This window comes from Rhinoderma darwinii, chromosome 4, assembly GCF_050947455.1.
Source record: "Rhinoderma darwinii isolate aRhiDar2 chromosome 4, aRhiDar2.hap1, whole genome shotgun sequence".
Lineage (NCBI taxonomy): Eukaryota > Metazoa > Chordata > Amphibia > Anura > Rhinodermatidae > Rhinoderma > Rhinoderma darwinii.
Genome location: NC_134690.1, coordinates 243,599,777 through 243,623,983, shown reverse-complemented (window position 1 = coordinate 243,623,983; position 24,207 = coordinate 243,599,777). Strand labels below are relative to the sequence as shown.

At 45.3% G+C, this 24,207-nt stretch overlaps 1 protein-coding gene across 8 annotated transcripts in view; it reads right to left on the bottom strand.

Moving 5' to 3' along the window:
• Positions 1-17,389, bottom strand: part of NCOA7 (nuclear receptor coactivator 7) — a 247,757-nt gene extending 230,368 nt beyond the window's left edge. For 5 of the 8 annotated variants that reach the window (XM_075862323.1, XM_075862326.1, XM_075862325.1 and 2 more), the window contains exon 1: positions 17,008-17,389. The gene's annotated coding sequence lies outside the window, so the exon portion shown is untranslated. The remainder of the gene's footprint in view (positions 1-17,007) is intronic. The other 3 variants (XM_075862330.1, XM_075862329.1, XM_075862333.1) reach the window with 2 other exon arrangements.
• Between the last annotated feature and the right edge of the window lie 6,818 nt (positions 17,390-24,207).

The window sequence follows — 24,207 nt, the reverse complement described above, 5'->3', positions numbered from 1 at the left end:
CAATTTTCCGCGTCGCTGTCAAAATACGGCACGTAAAATGACAGCTCGTCAAAAGAAGTGCATTACACTTCTGGGGACGTTTTTGGAGCCGTTTTTCATAGACTCTATTGAAAACACGGCGCGAAAACGCTGCGAAAAACGTGAGTTGCTCAAAAAAACGTCTGAAAATCAGGAGCTGTTTTCCCCTGAAAACAGCTCCGTATTTTTAGACGTTTTTTGTTAAGCATGTGAACATACCCTTAAAGTCATACAGCCATGTTAGGCCTCATGCACACGACTGCGTGCATTCATTTCTATGAGCCTGGGCCGCAAAACACGGCCGTAATAAGGCATGCCCGTTCTTTTTGCGGTCCAGGCTCCTAGGCCATGCACGGACCGTGGAAACCACGGTCGTGTGCATGGGCCCATTAAAATGAATGGGGCCGCAATTCACCTGCATATTTGCAGGTGAATTCTGGCCGCAAAAATAAGTTTGTGTGCATGGGGCCTTAATCAAATGCCTGGGGCCTTATTCACACGAGCGTATTTCACGTCCGTGTTACGCGCGTTAAAACAACGGACGTCACACAGACCTATGCAATTCAATGGGGCCATTCAGTGTTTTTCACGCAGCGTGTGTCCGCTGTGTGAAACTCACTGCATGTCCTATTCTTGTGCGTTTTTTGAGCATCACTTACCCATTGAAGTCAATGGGTGCGTGAAAATCATGGACAGCAAACTGACGTCATCCGTGTGCTGTCTGTGTTTTTCACACACCAGTTGCTAAAGAAATGATGAGAATAAGAAAAACGCCTCCTTCAGGTTTTATTGCTGACGTAAAAAATGCGTGACATACGGATGACATGTGCGCAAAACTTGCAGACGCACACTGTACACGGATATCACACGGAACTGCAATGCCCGCAAAGTGTTGCGTTTTTTACGCGCGCAAAACGGACACGCTCGTGTGAATAAAGCCTAAAAATGAACGTGATTTGTGCATCAATTCAGTTGAACATAATAAAATATGAATATAATAAATTTTTAAAAACGCGTCAACGATGCACCGTGTGGCCTTATCCTTAGAAACAGGGCACATCCTGTTTTGTAACGGTAAGTGTAAAGCCACACGGTGTGTCGTTGAAGCGGTGTTGTTGCGTTTGAAAACCGCATGCGGTCAACTGCATGCATTTTTGTCTCTGTAATGCTGCAGTTCTGTTGCATTTTTAAAGGAAATAATTGATGGACATAGTTTTCACCCGTGTTGAAGTTTGTTGGGTGCTTCCTGTATATTATTCATTACAAGGCATTGCAGAACTGTTAGCAAAAACGCAAGCCGTTCAGCAACAACTTTGGCAGCGCGGTCAGTAACTGCATGCGGTCGGACATTATGAAGATGCGGTCAACCGCACAAAACATATTGTAATATAATAGCAGCAGTCTGTCCGTAACACAAATACCACCATTGACTTCTATTGAAAAATGACATGCTGCGGTATAAAAACGCAACATAAACGCCACGTGGCCTTACCCTTATGGAGTCAGAATGTGAGAGCACTTTTGTTCGGACCCCTCGATTGGCAGTTTGGAAGCAATTTAGTGTCTACAATTATACCATCTACTTCAGTTTCAATCGAGCAGGGGTACTCTACTATTTTTAGTGAAGGTCCATTTACCTGGGTCTGTCGTCAGGTTGAGGTCCGAGCTAAAAAGCCAACAGTAAGACTATTCATATGGGTCGGATTTGCCATAGGCCAATCTGACCCGTGGATATGCGGCAGAAATTTGAGGCTTATCTGCCACAATGCACCTTATAGATAGTACCACACGGTTCCCACTGTAGATAGTGACACACATAGTGCATTTTGTATATAGCTGCCACACAGTACCCGCTGTAGACAATGCCACACTAGGGCCCGTTTAGATAGTGCCCTACAGTTTCACCTTGTAGAAAGTGCCATACACCACCTGTATATAGTGCCACACCCCTGTAGTTAGTGCCACTCACCCCCAGTAGATAGTGCCACACACCCACCTGCAGATAGTGCCACAGTGCCCCCTGTAGTTAGTGCCACACACCCCCTGTAGATAGTGCCACAGTGTCTCCATGTAGGTAGTGCCACCATGTACAGTGAAGGAAATAAGTATTTGATCCCTTGCTGATTTTGTAAGTTTGCCCACTGTCAAAGACATGAGCAGTCTAGAATTTTTAGGCTAGATTAATTTTACCAGTGAGAGATAGATTATATAAAAAAAAGAAAAGAAAATCACATAGTCAAAATTATATATATTTATTTGCATTGTGCACAGAGAAATAAGTATTTGATCCCCTACCAACCATTAAGAGTTCAGCCTCCTCGAGACCAGTTACATGCTCCAAATCAACTTGGTGCCTGCATTAAAGACAGCTGTCTTACATGGTCACCTGTATAAAAGACTCCTGTCCACAGACTCAATTAATCAGTCTGACTCTAACCTCTACAACATGGGCAAGACCAAAGAGCTTTCTAAGGATGTCAGGGACAAGATCATAGACCTGCACAAGGCTGGAATGGGCTACAAAACCATAAGTAAGACGCTGGGTGAGAAGGAGACCACTGTTGGTGCAATAGTAAGAAAATGGAAGACATACAAAATGACTGTCAATAAACATCGATCTGGGGCTCCATGCAAAATCTCACCTCGTGAGGTATCCTTGATCCTGAGGAAGGTGAGTGCTCAGCCGAAATCTACACGGGGGGAACTTGTTAATGATCTCAAGGCAGCTGGGACCACAGTCACCAAGAAAACCATTGGTAACACATTACGCCGTAATGGATTAAAATCCTGCAGTGCCGCAAGGTCCCCCTGCTCAAGAAGGCACATGTACAGGCCCGTCTGAAGTTTGCAAATGAACATCTGGATGATTCTGAGAGTGATTGGGAGAAGGTGCTGTGGTCAGATGAGACTAAAATTGAGCTCTTTGGCATTAACTCAACTCTCCGTGTTTGGAGGAAGAGAAATGCTGCCTATGACCCAAAGAACACCGTCCCCACTGTCAAGCATGGAGGTGGAAACATTATGTTTTGGGGGTGTTTCTCTGCTAAGGGCACAGGACTACTTCACTGCATCAATGGAAAAATGGATGGGGCCATGTGCCGTCAAATCCTGAGTGACAACCTCCTTCCCTCCACCAGGACATTAAAAATGGCTCGTGTCTGGGTCTTCCAGCACGACAATGACCCGAAACATACAGCCAAGGCAACAAAGGAGTGGCTCAAAAAGAAGCACATTAAGGTCATTGAGTGGCCTAGCCAGTCTCCAGACCTTAATCCCATCGAAAACTTATGGAGGGAGCTGAAGATCCAAGTTGCCAAGCGACAGCCTCGAAATCTTAATGATTTACAGATGATCTGCAAAGAGGAGTGGGCCAAAATTCCATCTAACATGTGTGCAAACCTCCTCATCAACTCCAAAAAAACGTCTCACTGCTGTGCTTGCCAACAAGGGTTTTGCCACCAAGTATTAAGTCTTGTTTGCCAAAGGGATCAAATACTTACTTCTCTGTGCACAATGCAAATAAATATATATAATTTGGACAATGTGATTTTTTTTTTTTTTTTTTATATAATCTATCTCTCACTGGTAGTCCAACAGTGCCCCCCTGTAGAAAGTTCTACAGTGCCCTCTTGTAGATAGTGCCACAGTTCCTCCTGTAGATAGTGCCAGTGTCTCCATGTAGGTAGTGCCACAGTGCCACCATGTAGATAGTACCACCAAGTAGATAGTGCCACAGTGCCCCCTATAGATCAAGCCACACCCCTCCTATACATAGTGCCACATTGCCCCCTTGTAGAAAGTTCTACAGTGCCCTCTTGTAGATAGTGCCACAGTGCCTCCTGTAGATAGTCCCACACACCCCTTGTAGATAGTGCCACATAAGCACCTCTTATACATAGTGCCACACAGCACCACTTGTAGATAGTATCACACACACACACACACACACACACACACACACACACACACACACACACCATTGTAGCTATTGCCACACACCTGTAGATAGTGCCCCCAAACAAATAAAAAAGCATGTACTCACCTAGCCCCGTTCCCACGACGAATGGCGCTGCACAGCAGGCCTCCTCAGCCATGTTAGGCCTGCGAGGTGCAGAGACTAGACCATAGTGAATGGCAGAGTAGGGAGCGCATAGTTTCCTTCCCTGCCATAGTATTCAATTGTATCTGTGTCCTGAGGACACATATACAATTGAATGTGGCAATCGCCCGGAGATCCGCCTGGCAATGCCCCTGGTCCGTACTACTGGCATCCGTGGTCCGAACCGTGGTCCGCCAGTTGAGGACCCCTGCATTAGAACATCATATACACTAATCTAATGAGAGATAATCCTGGTCACAAGTTCCCTTTAAGAACAAGAAGTGCGAATTTATAATCCTAAAGAATAATATTTGTATAATTTGACTACTGTGCTCCAAGGAACATTTCCACTCTTATAGAGTATGTTATCTTTACATTTTACAAGCAAATCTAAACCAATTCCTTGCGTGCTGGATTTCTTCCCTCTCTGTGACCATCACTGTTTACCATTACAGCTCCCACTGGTGTTGCCACCCAGCAGACTCTTAAATCAGTTATTCCAGTGGAACAAGTGAATGTATTGTACAGACCTAGGCAGATTTGCCATGCAGAAGACCGGGAAAGCTGCGTGAAAGCCCTGGTAATCCTTGGCATATTCATTTCCTCAGAACAGATATAACTTATCTTATGGACTTGCAAAAAAATATCCTGCTGCTGCAGAACAAGCGAAAAACACTAATACCCTTATCTATTATTAATATAAATGCAAACTAACAGAAGTACAGAATACACTAGCTCTGATTGGACATATCCTAAATTATTTGTTTTCCTGGGTAAACAATGACTTTTTAAAATACACATGAAAATCTATTAAAATTGTCCGTGACATTGTATGAGTGGTTTGAGTCTGACTAGTGCAAAATAAATTACTCAACCATGAATTGACCTTTGGTCTCTGTTGATTTGATCTGTAGTTTGGCTTCCATATAATGAGTATATTGAGTATATCCATGTCTAAATTGTCAAAAAATGACTAATAGAACTGTTGAATGGTTACAAGTTTTTTTTTCTTTCTCGAAAAAACAATTAAAACGTTTTCTGCTTTATATTGTAATTTGAAGGGGTTCTTTCATAAAGAGAGCCCTTGTACATATTATTGTCATATCAAGGAATTCCCCTCTCTCAGATCTAAATAGAAGGCAGCTCTCACTCTGGCAGATCCGGCCCAGCAATATATTACATGGTTGCCCATTCATTGGAATAAACACCATTCAGTACTACATTCTTAGGGCGGGTTCACACATGGCGGAATTGCACTTAAATTCCGCTGCGGACACTCCGCAGCGTTAATCCGCAGCGGAGCCGTTTCTACATTGACTTTCACTTTAATTTAGCAGTGTTCGTTTACACGATGCGTACAATTCCGCTGCGGAGCATAGGCTGCGGAGCGGAATTTGGTGTCCGCAGCATGCTCTGTCTGTTGCGGAGCAGTGGCGGACTCATGGCGGAATTTCTCCATTGACTTCAATGGAGATTCAAAGTTCCGCAATGAAGTCCGCAGCTGTCATGCACATGTCATGTGTGCTGCGGATGCGTCTTGCTTTTTTTACTTGACATTTCTTCATTCTGGCTGGACCTATGTATTTCTAGGTCTACAGCCAGACTGAGGAAGTCAATGGGGCTCCCGTAATGACGGGAGCGTTGCTAGGAGACGTCAGTAAATAGTCACTGTCCAGGGTGCTGAAAGAGTTAAGCGATCGGCAGTAACTGTTTCTGCACCCGGGACAGTGACTACCGATCCCAATATACATGTATCTGTAAAAAAAAATGAAGTTCGTACTTACCGAGAACTCCCTGTTTCTGTCTCCAGTCCGGCCTCCCAGGATGACGTTTCAGTGTAAGTGACGGCTGCAGCCAATCACAGGCCAAGCACAGGCTGCAGCGGTCACATGGACTGGCGCGTCATCCAGGGAGGTCGGGCTGGATGCCGAAGGAGGGACGCGTCATAAAGACAACGGGCGGTAAGTATGAATTTCTTTTACTTTCACTAGGGAAAGTGCTGTCCCTTCTCTCTATCCTGCACTGATAGGGAGAAGGGAAGCACTTTTCCTGCAGTCCGCAGCGGCCAGTCCGCATCAATTTTCTGCACATTTTGTGCAGATCCGCAGCCGTAATCCGCAACCCGGATTAGGTGCGGCATTGATGCGGACAGTTGCGGAGGAATTCCGCCATGTGTGGTCATGCCCTTATTGCTTTTAACAGGATCAGCCACCAATCTAATGTGTACAGGTGGTGCCATAGGATGAGCATCATATCTCAGGGAGACCAATCATCAGCCATATAACTCAATAAAGCACACAAAGGCTATATCCTATGATTCTTCTCTCTACTCTCTCTTCTAAATCTTTTCTACCACTTTGGCTTGTTATACTCTTTAAAGAGGTTTTTTTTCCCCCACAAAAGTGTATTGTGTAATAAACACCTATCAGTGTGGATCTAACCACTAGAACCACCACGACTCCAAGAGCGTTTTTTGTTTTTTTTAAACTCCCCAAATTCCTATTCATTTCAATGAAGAGTGACTAGGAATGTGTGGCCTGCAGTCCACAGCCAGGATCTCCACTAATCGAGATTTCATCTAATCCTTTTTTTTATAGGGGGAAATCCCCTTTCACTCTTGAGAATGAAGGGAGTGAGTCACTTTCACCAATACCTTAATTTTAGCAGAACTGAAAAACTTTTATCACTATGAAACAAATCAGCCATGATCGATTTTCAAGGCTGATCCTATATGACCGCTCCTCCCAATCTGAGATAAGTCCTATTATGGGGTTTATCAAGTGACAAAACATTTGTTTATATATGAAGGCAACTAGGGTTTTAGTGACTTTTGTTATACATCATTAAACACATCAGTTTCTTACTTATCTTGAATCTACTAAGTTTATAGCAGGGTTTCCAAGTATGGGAAACAGAAAGCTGACGGTTAGATTCTAAGCCTAAGGGCTCATTCACACGAACGTGAATCTCGTCTGTGTGACGGCCTGTTAAAACAACGGCCGTCACATGGACCTATGTATTCTTAATGGGGCCGTTCACACGACCGTTGTTTCAACGGAGCATGTGAACGGTCCGTTGAAAAATAGAACATGTCCTATTTTCCTGCGTGTCACACATCCCTCCATAGACTGTAGTCTGTGGGGGATCCGTGACAATGCGTCCCACACGGGTCCACCTCGGACGTGGAAAACTGCAGTTTTTCACGTCTGTGGTGGGCTACGTTCGTGTGAAATGTAGCCTAAAAGTCATATAGTCCAAGATGAGGCCTCTTCACATAGCACAGTACAAAGATGTATGAAACATATGATAAAAAAGATCTTATGACAACATAAAAGCAGTATTTGAATTGCTTACTTGACCTAAGAAATTCTGTGCTGAAATGGCTTTCTCCTCTGGTCCTGAATGCTGCTTGTCACCAGGTTCCGATGATCAGTGATGTCATTGGGGACAACAACTGTATCTTAATCACAAGCCACATCAATGCTCTAATGGTAAATAATCACGGCAGTTTGAAAAATATAACCACCCCATAAAATTTGGTGTTGACTGAGATTTGGGTTTTGTCCAGGACTCCTTCCTTGACACCTGATCATCAACTGCTATAAGACCTGCCTTCTATAACAGGGTCAATGGGAGAGGATATTTCCGAAGTCTTCACAGATCATGATACTACCATCTGGCATTCAATGATTTGAAAGAAACAACTAGAACCATCACAAGACGCCGGTAAGTAAGATTTTGTGGGGTCAAAAAGTTTATCCAATTAGTGCAAAAACTGAATTCTTTAGTATTTGGTCAGAGCTTTAGATATTGTAAGACCGTGGCATCAAAATCATGTCTGTTAGGAAACGTCTCTCTCTTTAAGATTACCATGACTACTGGTCTAGCTTCTGGGCGGTTCCGGTTTTAGTTGTTGAGCCTATTCCACTTCCCTGTCTTTCTTCCTATCAGATTGAAGGGTGGAGTATTTAAATCTGGGTTGGTTCTGTTTTCTTTGCTTGTGATTTTCCTGGTTTCCATGTGTTTGATAAAGCTACTGACTATACCCTGTACCTTTTGACTATTTGCACTTTTTGGAACTGGACCTCGGCTTGTCTCTGGATTACACTTTGCTTACTGATTTGGACTTTCTGCTCCCGGGTGGTTGTGAGCTCTGCAATCCCTGATATCCACTAGCTTCGTGATTTTGACTGTCTGTTTACCCTCGGGCTGTCTTGTCATCTGCTCTGGTATTGCCTGCCTTGCACCTCTTATCCAACTATGCTGCAAAGTCCAACCTGCCTTGCGGTGGGCTCTGGCAAAAACCATAGAGTAGCCTTAGATTCTGTTGATCAGAGATGTGACGGATTTTGGGTTGTGGATGTATTTGCACGCTCATTTCTGACAGCCTCCAGCAGCCTTTGGGGAATCGTATACCTAGCAATTCCATAAACTTCCACCTTGGGAATTCCTCAACTGGTGATTCCACATTGGGATCCGTCAGGTGTCCTTGATATCGGCACTGAATTGTGATTTCCACAATGTAAAAAAATCTATACAGATGTGTACAGAGCCTTAGGCTTCGTTCACATCTGCGTCAGGGTCCCGTTCTGACGTCTGTCAGAGCTTCCTGTCAGAATGGGATCCTGACTGACATAAATTTCAATGGTGACGGATCCGGTGCCAGTGGTTTACGTTTGTCTCAGTTGTGCAAGGGTTCCGTCGTTTTGACAGAATGATTAGCGTAGTCGACTACGGTATTGATTCCATCAAAACGACGGAACCCTTGCACAACTGGGACGGCTCGGGAACGGGGACATGTGATTGTGGCATTTTCCGCTCCGTATTTACGCAGCGTGTGGATGAGATATGTTCTATCTCATCCACTTTGCTGCTACTGTTTTATGCTGCGGATTTTCCGCAACGTGTAAACTGACCCATAGGATGGACTTCTACTTGTGGCTCTCCAGTCGTTGCAGAATTACAACTCTCAATATGCCCTTCCAGCCTCAGGCTGGGAGTTGTAGTTTTTCAACAGCTGGATAGTCACAGATTGAAGACCACTGATAAAGTATATGACATCCTATTGAATAGTGCTAGTGCTACATACAGTGAAGGAAATAAGTATTTGATCCCTTGCTGATTTTGTAAGTTTGCCCACTGTCAAAGACATGAACAGTCTAGAATTTTTAGGCTAGGTTGATTTTACCAGTGAGAGATAGATTATATTTTTTAAAAAAAACAGAAAATCACATTGTCAAAATTATATATATTTATTTGCATTGTGCACAGAGAAATAAGTATTTGATCCCTTTGGCAAACAAGACTTAATACTTGGTGGCAAAACCCTTGTTGGCAAGCACAGCAGTCAGATGTTTTTTTTTTTTAATCAGTTCAAGTTTATTCAACAAACTTCACATCAATACAGGTCATTATACATTTTCATACATTGTGAAAGCATCTCTCCAAAGACCCAAACATTTATTTCCAACAAAACAATCCCTTCCCCCCAACTTCCCCCTGTATCCCCCAGCCGGCCTTCCCGTTACAATCTTCTTTATCCTATCTCTTTCTCCTTCCCATTTCCATCCCCCATCCTCCTCCAACTCCCCGCATGTATGCAACCGTCAGTGGCTCTGTTCCTGAATGTGTTACCTGGCCCTCCCTGCTCCCGTGCCCCCCGCGCCCTTAGGGTATGTGCACACGTAGTGACCAAAAACGTCTGAAAATACAGAGCTGTTTTCAAGGGAAAACAGCCCCTGATTTTCAGACGTTTTTCGCGGCATTTTTCGCGCCGTTTTTTACGTCCGTTTTTGGCGCTGTTTTCATTGGAGTCTATGAGAAAACAGCTCCAAAAACGTCCAAAGAAGTGCCCTGCACTTCTTTTGACGAGGCTGTATTTTTACGCGTCGTCGTTTGACAGCTGTCAAACGACGACGCGTAAATGACAGGTCGTCTGCACAGTACGTCGGCAAACCCATTCAAATGAATGGGCAGATGTTTGCCGACGTATTGTAGCCCTATTTTCAGACGTAAAACGAGGCATAATACGCCTCGTTTACGTCTGAAAATAGGTCGTGTGAACCCAGCCTTAGTGTTCCCTTGAACCCCAGAACCATTTAGAGTGCGACCAGCGCACGTAGCGTCATAAGTTCCGAGGAAGCACACCCAGAGTGATCAATCCACCTAGCCCATTGTTTTTCAAATTTAGTCTTGGACCCCCTCTTGGAATATATCCTATATTCCATCAGAACCTGAGAATTAAGTGCCCCTATAATTTCTTGCTTCGAGGGTGGCTCCCCATCCAGCCAGTGCTTTGCTATTCCCTTCCTAACTTGGTATAGTATTTTAGCAATTGCCAGCCCTGTCATCCTATCCCCCTCCAAATCCCCGACATACCCCAGCAGCATTACCACTGGATCCAATGGAATCTGTACCTCAAACACTCGGCCCATTAACTCTGTCATTTCCGTCCATAAGGCCCCCAATCTCCCGCAGGACCAGAACATATGAAGGATGTCTGCCTTTTCTTCCGGACACCTAGCGTCTGCCCTTAATCCCATTTGTTTCAGAACCCATGGGGTCCTATACACCCTATGTATCAGAAATAACTGTGATCTCCGTTGTGCTACATTTATGGACAAAGTACATGATGCCGCCAATACCGCCTCCCAGTGGTCTGTAGAAATAGGACCCACATCTCTTTCCCATGCAGCTTTGACTAGTGCCATAGGATCTCCCAGATGTTCCGACAGCAACCTGCGATAAACCAATGAAATTAATCCCTTTGACGTTACTGCTTTAGCAATATGTTCCAACACTCCGGTGGCATGGATCGCCATGTCTACACTGGCCGCTTGTGTCTGCACAGCATGCCGAATCTGCAGGTACTGATAGAACATGCGGGAATCCAACTGGAACTCCTCCCGTAACTGCTGAAAGGATTTGAGTATGCCTCCCTCGTACAACTGACTCAATCATATTATACCTCGCTGCTCCCATCCCTGCATCTCTTCCAATTTGCCCATTTCCCCCAGATATGTATTCCTCCAGAGTGGGGTATATTTAGTACACTCTCCTATCTCCAACAATTTCTTACACTGCCACCACACCTTATGTATGAGAAGCAGGGTGGGTCGAGTACTCGCCAGTTTTCTATAGCTGTGTGCTTCCAGTCCTGCCAGCGGATTCTCCCCCCCCCCAGATGCGATAGGATGCGCGCACTGGACCCCCAGGTCTCCTCCTGCTCCCACCCCCAGAAATGCTGACATTGGGCAGCTAAATAATACACCCAAGCATTAGGCAAAGCTAGGCCCCCCTCCTCCTTAGGCAATTGAAGTTTCTCCAGTTTAATCCTGGGCACCCCCTTCTTCCCTGAAAAGGTTATGCAACCTCCTAAACCAATATTTGGGGATCCATACCGGGGAATTATGTAAGACGTACAGCACTTGAGGCATAAGGATAATTTTAATCAAATTCGTCCTACCCAGAGTCGATAACGGTAGCTTATTCCAAGCCTCTACTTTGGCCTTTATCGTTGTTAACAGTGGCATTACATTAACGGACATATAATCCTGTGCTTTCGCCGTCACCCTGACCCTGACCCCCAGATATTTAAACTCCGTGACCACCGGTATCTCCACCTCCTCCACTTCGACCAATTAATGAGCAATCCCGAATATTTCCCAAAACGCTTAATCAGGGCCATAACTAACGGTAGTGTGCGCTCGGTATCCGCCATGAACAACAGCATATCATCCGCGTATAATGCGATTCGTTCCTCCACCCCCCCATATCTCAACCCTTGTATATGCTTGTGTTGTCTTACTGCAGCAGTCAGACGTTTTTAGTAGTTGATGATGAGGTTTGCACACATGTTAGATGGAATTTTGGCCCACTCCTCTTTGCAGATCATCTGTAAATCATTAAGATTTCGAGGCTGTCTCTTGGCAACTCGGATCTTCAGCTCCTTCCATAAGTTTTCGATGGGATTAAGGTCTGGAGACTGGCTAGGCCACTCCATGACCTTAATGTGCTTCTTTTTGAGCCACTCCTTTGTTGCCTTGGCTGTATGTTTCGGGTCATTGTCGTGCTGGAAGACCCAGCCACGAGCCATTTTTAATGTCCTGGTGGAGGGAAGGAGGTTGTCACTCAGGATTTGATGGTACATGGCTCCATCCATTCTCCCATTGATGTGGTGAAGTAGTCCTGTGCCCTTAGCAGAGAAACACCCCCAAAACATAATGTTTCCACCTCCATGCTTGACAGTGGGGACGGTGTTCTTTGGGTCATAGGCAGCATTTCTCTTCCTCCAAACATGGCGAGTTGAGTTAATGCCAAAGAGCTCAATTTTAGTCTCATCTGACCACAGCTCCTTCTCCCAATCACTCTCAGAATCATCCAGATGTTCATTTGCAAACTTCAGACGGGCCTGTACATGTGCCTTCTTGAACAGGGGGACCTTGCGGGCACTGCAGGATTTGAATCAATTACGGCGTAATGTGTTACCAATGGTATTCTTGGTGACTGTGGTCCCAGCTGCCTTGAGATCATTAACAAGTTCCCCCCGTGTAGTTTTCGGCTGAGCTCTCACCTTCCTCAGGATCAAGGATACCCCACGAGGTGAGATTTTGCATGGAGCCCCAGATCGATGTCGATTGACAGTCATTTTGTATGTCTTCCATTTTCTTACTATTGCACCAACAGCTGTCTCCTTCTCACCCAGCGTCTTACTTATGGTTTTGTAGCCCATTCCAGCCTTGTGCAGGTCTATGATCTTGTCCCTGACATCCTTAGAAAGCTCTTTGGTCTTGCCCATGTTGTAGAGGTTAGAGTCAGACTGATTAATTGAGTCTGTGGACAGGAGTCTTTTATACAGGTGACCATGTAAGACAGCTGTCTTTAATGCAGGCACCAAGTTGATTTGGAGCGTGTAACTGGTCTGGAGGAGGCTGAACTCTTAATGGTTGGTAGGGGATCAAATACTTATTTCTCTGTGCACAATGCAAATAAATATATAGAATTTTGACTATGTGATTTTCTTCTTTTTTTTTTAATATAATCTATCTCTCACTGGTAAAATTAACCTAGCCTAAAAATTCTAGACAGTTCATGTCTTTGACAGTGGGCAAACTTACAAAATCAGCAAGCGATCAAATACTTATTTCCTCCACTGTATGAATTATACAGAGTATTGTGAAGGAATAAAGGTGTAAAATACAATTCAATGTCACCGTGTTCCAGACATGTCAAGACGGAGGTTTTGTTATTTCAATTTGCCTTTTAATAACATTTAAAAAAATAAGTAATGTGTTGCTATTCGCGATAGCGAGGTCACATGTATAACAATATTCAAAAGTTTGTCCCTGCATCATGACAGAAGGGATATGCCATATGTTTGAGGGCATAAACACCCTTTAAATGGTATTTGTCATAGTCCTCCTATGGTGGACAACTTTCAAAGGAGTTCTATACTTTTAAATAAGGGGCTGTTCACATCTGGGTTGAAGGCTCTGTTAGGGGCCTCTGTCTAAGATCCAGCAGAATTTACTGGAAACAATAGCACAGCAAGCTAACGGTAAAACTATGGACATCCTGACAGAAAGTCAATGGAACCCATTAAAGTCAATGGGTTTCGTCAGCCGCGGATGGTGTCCGTGTTGCAACGGAACCGATGCGTCTGGCCTTCCCATATTCTGCTCCTCTGATGGAGTAGAACAACGGAATGTCCTGACGCAAATGTGAACAGGGCCTCAGTACTTTAAATCTAAGAGAGCACTAGACATGTTCTAACTATAAAATATATTTAGTCAAAATTCAGGCAGTGAATAGGGTCCAGCACCACCACATACGTTACCGTTTTTAAGTCAGCTTCCTAGCAATTGAAGATTGTCACTATTGGTGAGAGGCAAGTGCAAAAGTGACAAATATGTCAGCAAATCCAGCAGACAATTTTGCAAACGTTTTGTGGGAAGTTCTCTGCACTTAGGGCTCATTGAGACGAGCGTGAATCTCATCCGTATGTTGTCCGTTGAAATAACAGACAGCACACAGACCCATTCATTTCAATGGGGCTATTCAGACATGAGTGTGTTTTCACGCTGCGAGTGTCCGTTGCATGAAACTCACTGCAAGTCTTATATTGGTGCGTTTGTGCGCATCCTGATGCCCATTGAAGTCTATGAGTGCGTGAAAACCACCGACAGCACACGGTCGACATCCGTGTGCTGTCCGTGTTTCACGCATCAGTTACAAAGAAATGCAGAGAAATTAAGAAAAAAAATTTGAAAATCACATGCCACACGCAAAGCATACTGATGCCATACGCAACGCACACTGATGGCACGCAGACATGAACTGCGGGAAATATACGGTGCGTTTTTTACGCGGGCAAGCCGGTCACGCTCGTGTGAATGTAGCTTTACGTTAAGAAAAATCTATTTAGCAGATGCAAAACTTGATACCGTTTAGATGAGCGCTAAGTGGATCATGCAGCCAAGAGGGTATATGTATGTGTGTAAGAAGCAATATACCACGCAGAAAGATCAAAACCTATCTAGACCTCATGAATATATCCTAAATCTGGATTACATAATAAAGCTGTTAGCCTCATCTGTTATCTCCAATTCCGACAATATGTCAATAAGGGAGCGGAATGAGAGGCTGCCAGACGCCACTCGTCTCCTGAGAAAACAATAATAAAATATAGCCTGTCTGATGAATATTTCCCATGATGGCAGCCCTCAGGTAATTGTCAGCCAAACCCTATGGATAATATTCTGTCCATAGATCTAAGAAGCTCGTGTCTATGGGCAGCTTTACTTTTATGGCCGCTGTACTTGTGTACCAGTGAAAGGTAAATGATTCAGAGTTCAAGACCACGTGACTACTATAGGTGCTATACTGAACAGAGCTGCAGTTCTGCTCCTCATGCTGTTACATCCCTGATTCCAGCCCTATTTAATTACATGTTGTGTCTATGTATTTGTAATGCACCCTCATTCAGACACTGGTTCTGCGTGGGTACCATCTGGCAGTCTGCTGTCAACAATAGGAGGGGCAACCACTTTTTATAACATTGTTAATGTATCCTGGCATTCTACACCATTGTTTGAGGGGCACAGTTGGCAGAGAAAAGTGGGCTAAGGACTCTTACTGTGTTACAGATATTGAGCCACAGACATCAGAATAGACAGTCTTGTTATTTAATTTGTTGCATAAAGGCCCAGCGACGCAGTTATTGCCAATAAGCGATTGCCATGTTGGTGCTTCTATATAAGCGATCGCCATGTTGGTGCTTCTATATAAGCGATCGCCATGTTGGTGCTTCTATATAAGCGATCGCCATGTTGGTGCTTCTATATAAGCGATCGCCATGTTGGTGCTTCTATATAAGCGATCGCCATGTTGGTGCTTCTATATAAGCGATCGCCATGTTGGTGCTTCTATATAAGCGATCGCCATGTTGGTGCTTCTATATAAGCGATCGCCATGTTGGTGCTTCTATATAAGCGATCGCCATGTTGGTGCTTCTACATAAGCGATCGCCATGTTGGTACTTCTACATAAGCGATCGCCATGTTGGTGCTTCTACATAAGCGATCGCCATGTTGGTGCTTCTATATAAGCGATCGCCATGTTGGTGCTTCTACATAAGCGATCGCCATGTTGGTGCTTCTATATAAGCGATCGCCATGTTGGTGCTTCTATATAAGCGATCGCCATGTTGGTGCTTCTATTTAAGCGATCGCCATGTTGGTGCTTCTATATAAGCGATCGCCATGTTGGTGCTTCTACATAAGCTATCGCCATGTTGGTGCTTCTACATAAGCGATCGCCATGTTGGTGCTTCTACATAAGCGATCGCCATGTTGGTGCTTCTACATAAGCGATCGCCATGTTGGTGCTTCTATATAAGCGATCGCCATGTTGGTGCTTCTATATAAGCGATCGCCATGTTGGTGCTTCTATATAAGCGATCGCCATGTTGGTGCTTCTATATAAGCGATCGCCATGATGGTGCTTCTATATAAGCGATCGCCATGTTGGTGCTTCTATATAAGCGATCGCCATGTTGGTGCTTCTATATAAGCGATCGCCATGTTGGTGCTTCTATTTAAGCGATCGCCATGTTGGTGCTTCTATTTAAGCGATCGCCATGTTGGTGCTTCTACATAAGCGATCGCCATGTTGGTGCTTCTACATAAGCGATCGCCATGTTGGTGCTTCTACATAAGCGATCGCCATGTTGGTGCTTCTACATAAGCGATCGCCATGTTGGTGCTTCTATAATTGCATTTACACCATTTCAGGTATTATTATAGGAGACTACTTGGACTAGTGATGTCACCACTCTGGGCACAGTGACGTCACTTAATATGAGATGCTCAGCCAAAGAGCAGATGATCAACAGCAGTAAAGCAAAAAGTAACCTAGTTTAATACTGGCTCCATTTATGTGCAGTGGGCAGAAGTAGGGTATGTGGAGCGCCATAGCTCTCAGGCCTATACCTGACCACTCAGTCCATACCCATAATGATTCCCTCTATATAACATTGCCAGCCTGGTACAATGTCATGTTTCTAGAACCATGGTTGACAGTAATGTTATGAGAGTTCAGCTAGCAAACTGCTCCTCTAGCAACAGCTGGAAGTCACAGATTGCTGCCTATCCATGCTGCACACATGGAAGCCCCGCCCACCTGCCAGACCCCTCCCACCAATCTGCTGGGACCAGTAGTGCTCTGTGCTGAGGTAACGCACCAGTAGCATGCAAGGCGTGGTTACACCACAGAATAACCGCTCTGTATGTACACACAGCAGCCAATGTCTGCCCAATAACCGCACACGCAGCTGTGTACAGTCAGTCACTACATGTATACATCTTATAATACAGCAATAATGGATCACCCACCTCAGGCTACCTCACCCTCTGTGCCAGGCTTGTGCTGCAGACGATGCCTCAGTCTCTGTGTATGAGAGCTTCCACTGGGCAGCAGCACTGCTCGGGGATCTGCCACATTATAATGGCTTTACATGTAAATCCTACACGAGTAGATCCAGGGATCACAGCAGCAGCAGCAGATCAACAATACAAGGCAGCATCTGGCAGCCCGCACAATCCCACCTCCTCCTCCCTCAGTTCTTCCTTCCTTCTCTCCTCCTCTCTAGTGCAATGCAGGCACACAGACTGTCTGCAGCTCACACCCCATAGGCACCGCTCTCCTCCCAGGAATCAGCGCTGCAAGGTGGCACATGCCAGCTCTCAGCAGGGTGATGAGCTACAACGCAACACGAGCTGGAATAGTGGCTACATGGGAGGGTATCTCGTACTCCACCCCTCACACCACCCTCCTAACCCCAGACTCCCACTGGTGGCTCCCTCCTTTCCATTATCATCCCCTAAATCATGCATGCTTGGAAGAACATAACTAGCGCTAGACCTAGAAAAGTCCTTTATTAAGGACCTCTTACCAGGAGTCCTATAATGGGAATGATAGTGATAGTGATAGTGACAATAAATATAACTGCTCCATAACCTGGATATGTATAAATAGAATCCTTGCAAACACTCATTGACTCTGAGGAACCCAGTCTTTACTTACAGCCAAGGTATATTAATAATATTACATATATGTATATAAGATTAAAAAATTGTTTTCCCATATATATATTTAGTTTGCCAGTTTATTTGAGTTCCTAACCATCAGTACCTAGGGTTTTGGGTTAGGCGGGATTCACACGACCGGGTCGTTCCCGAGCCCGAGTATCGGCCGGTAAAATCGGCCATTTTGCCCGGCCGGTTTGCATTAAGTTTTGCATCCGTGCCGGGCCGGGCAGATCTGGACAGTGACATCAGCGGCAACTCCTGAAGGGGAATCCCCATGTGTTCGGGGATTCCGCTTCAGGAGTTTCCCCTGATGTCACTGCCCAGATATGGACAGAGACATCAAGCGCTCTGTCCAGGAGCGGAATCTCCTTCAAGGAGCTAAAGTGCGGCTAGCACATAGCAGAGCGGGGAGATACAGTCGCTACAGTAGTAGCAGCCGCAGCAGCAGCAGCAGCTGCTAGCGGCGCCATCGAAGGTGTCGCAGGGCCAGAGGAAGGGAGCCAGCGCAGCGCTCCCTTCCACCTGCTGTACACCCCGGCCCTGCCACACAGTGTACAGCGATGCCATTCGTCAGAATGGCATCAACTCCTCCTCCTCCTCACATGCACTCTGCGCTGTGAGGAGGAGGAGATAGAGCGCAAGCTCCGGAAAACCCGGCCATCACTCGGGACACATCCCGGTGATGGCCGTGTATTACCCGGCCCCATAGACTTCTATTGGAGCCGGACGGCCGGGTACCCGGGCGAAGATAGAGCATGTCCTATTTTTTGACGGCCGGTTTTCCCGGCCGTCAAAAAATCGGTCGTGTGAATAGTGCCATTAGGGGTCTATTATTCCTAATGCAGCCGGGTGCCGGCCGATTTATGAACGACCGGCACCCGGCCGGGAAACCCTGCCGTGTGAATGAGGCCTTAGGCCTTTCACACGATAGGGTCCGAGTGTCGCCCGATAAAAATGGCCCTTTTGGGCTGTTTTTCCCGGCTATTTCACATCCGTTCCGGGCCGTGTTGCCGTTTTTAACGGCCAATTTTGACCCGTTTTGCATCCGTTTTTTCCCTGTCCGTTTTAAAATCGGATGAATTTCATTTGTACATTTTTTGCCACACACTTCCCTCTGTAGATAATTTCACACACTGCCCTCTGTAGTAACTACCACAGCCCCCCTTGTAGGAAACGCCACACAGACCCCCTTGTAGGTAGTGCCACACAGCCACCTGTAGGTAATGCCACACAGCCCCCTGTAGGTAATGCCACACAGCCCCCCTGTAATCAACGCCACACAGCCCCCTGTAGGTAATGCCACACAGCCCCCTGTAGGTAGTGCCACACAGCCCCCCTGTAGGTAATGCCACACAGCCCCCTGTAGGTAATGCCACAGAGACCCCCTTGTAGGTAGTGCCACACAGACCACCTCGTAGGTAGTGCCACACACCATATATGGACACAGTGAAGTCAGGGACTTCTGCTGGAGCGGAATCCCCAATCCCCGGCCACAGCGTTGCCGAAGCTGTGGCCGGGGATTGGGGATTCCGCTCCCACAGGGTGCAAAAAAATACCCTCCTCCTCACATGCACTTCACACTGTGAAGAGAAGGAGAGAGAGCGAGCGACGGAAGACACGGCCGTCACTTGGAGCACATTCAAGTGATGGCCGTGTATTACTCGGCCCCATAGACTTCTATGGGAGCCGGACGGGCGAAAATAGGTCATGTCCCATTTTTTGACGGCCGGGTTTCCCGGGCCGTCAAAAAATCAGTTGTGTGAATAGCCCCATTAGGGATCTATTTTTCCTACTGCAGCCGTGTGACGGTCGTTTTTTGAACGGCCGTCACATGGCCGGGAAACCCTGTCGTGTGCATAAGGGCTTAAAGAGGTCTTATGAGATAAAATGACGGTGTGTTAATGCTTCTAAATAAATACATTTGTAATATACTTACATTTTCCAAATTGGCCCCGTTTCCAGATGATGCCGTGGGGTACTTGACAGGTAACGTCACTCTCTGGCCGCTTTGTTCATCTTCAATTCTTTTCCGGGATGTCCACCATATTTTAGCATATTTTCCTGATGTGACGGTCTTTAATATGGAGATTGGTCTAATTTGTCACAAATTTATTAAGCTGGAGCAACATTTATTACACAAGGAAAGTCAAATCAGTCATACACTGTGGAAGGATTTTGTAATAATTTGCACCATTTTTTCCAACCCAAAAAATGTTTTAGCCATATAACACTCTTTAGAAATGTTCTTCAGCAAGAACTGTATTCTTATTTAGAATGTATATAATTTCTGACAATCACACACACCACTCCGATATTAAAGGACTCTTGTAAGATCACAGAGTCCCCTATATACAACATGGGCAAAATTCCCTATACACACTGTAGACAAGGGCCTGGGGGAAGGGCGCCTGGTAGAGGGCATGAAAACTGTTCTATGTTTTTTTCCGAAAAAAAATTTACATTTTCATTTTCACAGACTAACTCCAATAAATATAGCAAAAATTTTTTGTCAATTTCACCTCTACTTTGCTTTATTTGCTGTGACCCACTGGGCCGTACCGCCGTAGCGGGATAGCAGCTTGCCAACAGGATACCAAGTCACAGTCTATAGTTCGAAATAGGGTACCTGTGGTAACTTCAGATAGTAGCGATGGTAGGCTTGGCAGCAGGCAGACACCAGGCGCGGTGTAACATGGAAGGCGTAGTATACGGCACAACACGACTCCAACTCTCAATGGCACAGGAACAAGATAGCACGGGATACAGGTGGCAGGTACGAGAACACAGGGAACTGGGAAACACTAAGGGACCATTTGCAAAGACTAACACGGGTAAACACAACAACGCTCAGGCAATGAGGGAAGAGGCAGGGCCCTTCTTATAGTCCAGGGTGAGTATGGTCTAATTACATATTTAATTCGGGACACCGCAGAATGAAGTGGAAGTGAGCGCTGGCGTCTCCTGAGGAGGAGATGCGGGCCAGCGCTCACAGATCCATGGCTGCGGCCGTTGGGAGGTGAGTAATCCCAACGGCCCGTGGGCATGGGTGTTACAAAAACACATCTGAGCATTGTTCATTTATATGTAAATGATGTATGTTCACATGTAAAGTAGGCACTTATAGTACTATGGACCATAGGAGGACAGCCGGGAACGGACAAGGGGAAGGATAGGTAGAGCTGGATGATACTTCTCCCAATTTTCTGCTGTAATTGCAGTCAAAATAAGCATTTTCAGCAAGCTCAAGGACTTTCATCATTATTTCTGATGCCTACAACATTTTCAAAAGAGTATCATGAAAAAGATACATAGACCCAGCATAGTTTTGTAGCTGCAATGTAATCCTCCATAGATGTGCACCGTCTTGTGAAATATAGTGCTCACTACACTCTAACTACATACTGAGCTACTGATTGGTCGTTCTCCAAGTGTGATAAGGATAAGTGGATGTGCCAAATTGTGATTTTAGCCTATTCTGGTAAGTAGGTGTAATAAAGAGGTCATCCCACGAAAGAGCTAGGGGCCCCACTGATCACTAGAATGGGGGTCCCGAGAACCCCTTTCTCCTCACTGCACGACCGCAGTAAATAGGAGTAAGGCCTCATGCACACGCCCCTAAGGGTTATTACTGTCCGCAAATATGGATCCGACGGCTACAGATACACATCCGTAGACATCCACAATTGCGGAAACGCCCACAGACTTCTATTGGCGAGTCGGTGCCACAATTATGGACAAGAATAGGACATGTTCCATAACTTGCGGATCATTTCTACGGCTCGGACAAACATATGTTAATATACGGAAAGGTGTCCGTGGTCAATAGAAATGAATGGGTCCGCAATTTCATTCGTAATTACAGATTCCGTAATTACGGATGAAAATTACGGTCGTGTGCATGGGGCCTTAGAATGGAGCAGTGGTCACGCATTGGCCCTGCCACCCCAGTCAATGTCTAAGGGGCCAATGTAAACTGCCAAGCGCTGTACTCTGCTTCCTCAGCTATCGCCCCATAGACACTGGAAAGAGTGACAAGGTGCATGTGTGATCACTGCTCCATTCCATGTCACTCCCCATTCCTTTATCAAAGTTCTGGTAAAGCAGCTGGCCGTGGCGGTGGAAAGTCTTTTTCAAGATTGTAAGTATATTTTAAAAAATTTATTTTATTACATTCAGCACAGTAAAGAGGGTTTTCTGAAATAGATTTGGATCACCCCGTTAAGTTGTGGCCTACGTTATCATCTACATACAGTATTAGATTAAAAACAAAAGACCAAACCTGACGTATTTGGTGGGATCAGACAATTATCTAATGTGTACAGAGGCCTCCCGACTGTCCCCTAAAGGCAGACGTCGGTGCACAGGAGGGTTAGCAAGCAACAAGGACAAATAATTATTTAGGCTGTGTTCACATCTGCGTCAGGGCTATGTTCCGACGTTCTGTCTGAGCTTTCCATCGTCAGTTTCCATTTGTCAGTCAGGGCTCCGTTCCGAGGGAAAGCTCTGTCGGAACGGAGCCCTGACGCAGTTGTGAACGCAGGCTTAGTGAGTCTGGAGGGCTCTGTAATGTCAAAAATACTATGGCAATGGCAGTTTTCCCTGGCGTTCCACTTTAACTCAAACAGAAAAAATGGGACATAGATATCAAAACCACCAAAAAGGCCAAACTTACTAGGTAGGTGGGTGGGTGAAAACCCGTTCCCATCAGGACGCAGACGGGTCAAAGAATGCTGCAGAAGGAGTGTGCATTAAATAGTGATAGCCCCTCCCACTAGTCTTGAGGGGAGTGGCGAACTAAGTGCTCAAAGGTGTGCAATAAATGAGTGTCAGTGTGGTGCTAGGGTGTGAATGGATGGTAAAAAATAAATATGTATGTATGAAAGTGTCAGAACTGTGTAATAATGTAATAAAAATAAATAAATAAATAAATAAATGTGATGAATAGGGGTCAGTGCTGTGAATAGTACATGGGGTGTCAGTACTATGTGTAATACGTGGAGGGATAATGTGCTGGTCGTCAGGCATGGCGTAACTTGCCGAATAACAGCCTATTTGTAACGCCGCTAGTGTTAGCTAAAGCGGGCTGCTCTGCATTCCAAACCAAACGCCAGCACATCATGCCCTCCCAGCATATAAGACCCGGCTGCGTCCTGAAAAAATGTGTAGTATACGTAGTAAGAAATATCCATGAAACATGGGGTATTAGTTGTTATTTTGGCCAAAATACGCAAAGCTCGCAACCCAACGTCAAGGGTCCCCAGTGCCTTGCGAGTCCCTAACCAGAACTTTACGTTCCTAATTTAAAAACACAAACAGAAAAAATGGGACATAGATATCAAAACCACCAAAAAGGCCAAACTTACTAGGTAGGTGGGTGGGTGAAAACCCGTTCCCATCAGGACGCAGACGGGTCAAAGAATGCTGCAGAAGGAGTGTGCATTAAATAGTGATAGCCCCTCCCACTAGTCTTGAGGGGAGTGGCGAACTAAGTGCTCAAAGGTGTGCAATAAATGAGTGTCAGTGTGGTGCTAGGGTGTGAATGGATGGTAAAAAATAAATATGTATGTATGAAAGTGTCAGAACTGTGTAATAATGTAATAAAAATAAATAAATAAATAAATGTGATGAATAGGGGTCAGTGCTGTGAATAGTACATGGGGTGTCAGTACTATGTGTAATACGTGGAGGGATAATGTGCTGGTCGTCAGGCATGGCGTAACTTGCCGAATAACAGCCTATTTGTAACGCCGCTAGTGTTAGCTAAAGCGGGCTGCTCTGCATTCCAAACCAAACGCCAGCACATCATGCCCTCCCAGCATATAAGACCCGGCTGCGTCCTGAAAAAATGTTACAAATAGGCTGTTATTCGGCAAGTTACGCCATGCCTGACGACCAGCACATTATCCCTCCACGTATTACACATAGTACTGACACCCCATGTACTATTCACAGCACTGACCCCTATTCATCACATTTATTTATTTATTTATTTTTATTACATTATTACACAGTTCTGACACTTTCATACATACATATTTATTTTTTACCATCCATTCACACCCTAGCACCACACTGACACTCATTTATTGCACACCTTTGAGCACTTAGTTCGCCACTCCCCTCAAGACTAGTGGGAGGGGCTATCACTATTTAATGCACACTCCTTCTGCAGCATTCTTTGACCCGTCTGCGTCCTGATGGGAACGGGTTTTCACCCACCCACCCACCCACCCACCCACCTACCTAGTAAGTTTGGCCTTTTTGGTGGTTCCACTTTAACTGTATAGTATTTTAATTTATGCAGCTCTAATATCATTTCAGCTAACCATCAATACTCTACATTTGCTGGATTACATTCACTCAAAGCCATCAGTGAATTTCAGCAGTGGAGCTCTGCTCTCCTGAGATCATGGAGATGAAACATTAAGCTGAGTAAGCCTTGGGTCTGCTGGAAAAGTGCGCATTGAACATTGTTGTTGTTTTTTTCTTGTGCTGTTTAACCCC